We start from the raw sequence: 2,741 nt of genomic DNA on the forward strand, positions 1-2,741 counted from the left end.
ATACAGCTAAATAAGACAGACTGTAAATCTTTAAGTGAGAGAGCCGAAGTCAAGATTATGGGGTCTCGTCTATACTTAGCACTGACTGACAGACTCACAGTAATGTCATAATGTCACATAAATGAACCAGTGTTATATTAGTATCATTGATATACTTTTATAGGTTTTGTTAATATTTCAACTTTTTTTAGAATCTCCATTTTAGTTAAAGTTTTAGTCATTTTATTGGGTGTTTTTGTCATTTTTTATGGACTATTTACTTACTTTTACTTACTTAACTTTCTATATCAGAGGTGCCCAAACATTTTAATACAAAGGGGCAAAAATCATATTTTATTGAGGGCCATGATCCAAAGTAAATGTTGCATTAAATCCAACTATATTGTGTATTTTGAATATTAAATATAAAAACATTTTTTAATTGTTTAAATTAAATCTAATTCACTTATTGTTTTTAACTTTCAATGCAAAAATAAAACAAAAAACATTAACTAAGAAATAAAATATAAACAAGACACAAATCATATGCTTAAATGGCATGTTTTCCCTATTTTTCCTTCCTCTTGTGATATGTCATGTTGGGCCAGATTGTATTTATTGGTTTTAGTTTATTTAGGTTTAGTTATAGTAGTATTCAACTTAATCTAAACAAAAATAAGAAATGTTGCTATGCAAATAAAGTAAGTTGTTTATTTATTTATTTTTAAAATGTATTTCAAGTAACATTTTTGTATGGTTTTAGTTTTGAACATGAAATGACAATTTACAAGTTATGTGCCACAGTTTATGTCAGAAAGTGTGCAGTACGGAATGTCTCGGTTACGTATGGTAACCCTCGTTCCCTGAAGGAGGGAACGGAGATGTCACGTCAGATGACCGATGAAATTGGGAAATTGGGATCTCGCTTAGAGGGACCAATCTACTTCGAGTGTAAACTAAACTAGCCAATGCTCATTGGCATGCAATTATTGCATCCAGCCGCTGCTGATCACAGCGTGAGTATAAGTAGGCAGCAGATGCAGCGCATATTCAGGTTTTCGCTGAGGAGCCGAGCCGGTGACCTGGCCGCTTAGCATTGGTACAGGAGCTGTGGCGACGGGACGTGACGTCTCCATTCCCTCCTTCAGGGAACGAGGGTTACCATACGTAACCGAGACGTTCCCTTTCAGTCGGTCACTCCCGACGTCACGTTGGATGACCAACGAAATTGGGATCCTACCAAAAGGCCACAGCTACTGCCCCTTCCAGTGTCCTGTGGAAGTCAGCTGCGCCCCTATTTTTTGGCGCAGGCAGGGCCTGCACAAGAGGACCAGCTACTGCTACTATGGCACTACCCACTGAGTAAGACTGGATAACACTGGGAAAACGTACCCGTTCCACTTGGACCAGGGACGTTACGGAAGCTCGAACCTTCCCGAAGGAGGTTTCGGAAGCAATACACATATGGACATCCCTTAGGTGCATATTCTGGCTGCCGAGGGGACGGAGGTACTCAACAGGGTCTACTGTATGGACTCTCTGGAGTGGTTTTGCAAGCCGACCCGAAGCCGGGGCCCCTCAGTGCTTCTACCCGTTTGAGGTGAGAACACAGGAGGATACCGGCTCCACACGAAGGCTACAAAATCTGGCAAACGTGTTAGGGGTCATCCAGCCCGCAGCTCTACAGATATCCACCAGTGAGGCACCACAAGCCAGCACCCAGGAGGATGCAACACTTCTAGTTGAGTGAGTTCGCAACCTGAACAGGCAGGGCACACCCGGTGCCTGATAAGCCAGGGTGATGGCATCCACTATCCAGTGGGCCATCCTCTGCTTCGAGACGGCATTCCCCTTCTGCCGGCCTCCTTGACAGACAAAGAGCTGGTCTGAGGTCCTGAAGCTTTGCGTCCGGTCAATGTAGCACCTTAAGGCTCGGACGGGACAGAGCAAAAATCGGGCTGGGTCTGCCTCCTCCGAGGGCAGTGCCTGGAGGTTCACCACCTGATCCCTGAAGGGAGTAGCAGGAACCTTGGGCACGTAGCCGGGCCCGAATCAGCCGGCCCGAACTCTAGGCACAAATCGTTGACCGAAAATGCGTGCAGGTGATCTTCTGCGTCGGGAGTTTGCTCTTTTCCCAGTTGACCCAAAGACCCAACAGGCTGAGGTGTGAGAGCACCAAATCCCTGTGTTCGCACAACTGATCCTGAGACTGCTTCGTCGAGGTAGTTGAGAATGCAAATGCGAATGCGAATGCCCTGTTCTCTCAAGGGAACAAGGGTACCTCCGCAACTTACGTGAAGACACGGGGCAACAGGGACAGCCCGGAGGGCAGGACCTCGTACTGATAAGCTCGTCCTTCGGACGCGAACCACAGCAATGGTCTGTGGTGCGGAAGGGTCGACACATGAAGTACGCGTCCTTCAGGTTGACTGCTGCAAACCAATCTCGGGGACGGATGCACCCGAAGATCCGTTCCTGCGTCAACATCTTGAATGGTAACCGGTGAAGGGACCGGTTCAAGACACGCAGGTCCAAGATTGGTCGTAACCCACCGCCTTTCTTGGGTACAATGAAGTAGGAGCTGTAAAACCCCGTCTTCGTATCGGCTGGAGGGACCAGCTCTATCGCATCCTTCGCCAGTAGGACTGCGACCTCCGCCCGCAAGACAGGACCATCGGCCATCGAGATGGCTACCACAGGCTGGGTAGCTCAAGCCAGGCTCTCAGACACCGCGCTAGTGGCATCAACGGAACTACAGGCGT

This window comes from Sinocyclocheilus grahami, unplaced genomic scaffold (genome assembly GCF_001515645.1).
Source record: "Sinocyclocheilus grahami isolate Dianchi unplaced genomic scaffold, SAMN03320097.WGS_v1.1 scaffold357.1, whole genome shotgun sequence".
NCBI classification, from domain to species: Eukaryota; Metazoa; Chordata; class Actinopteri; order Cypriniformes; family Cyprinidae; genus Sinocyclocheilus; species Sinocyclocheilus grahami.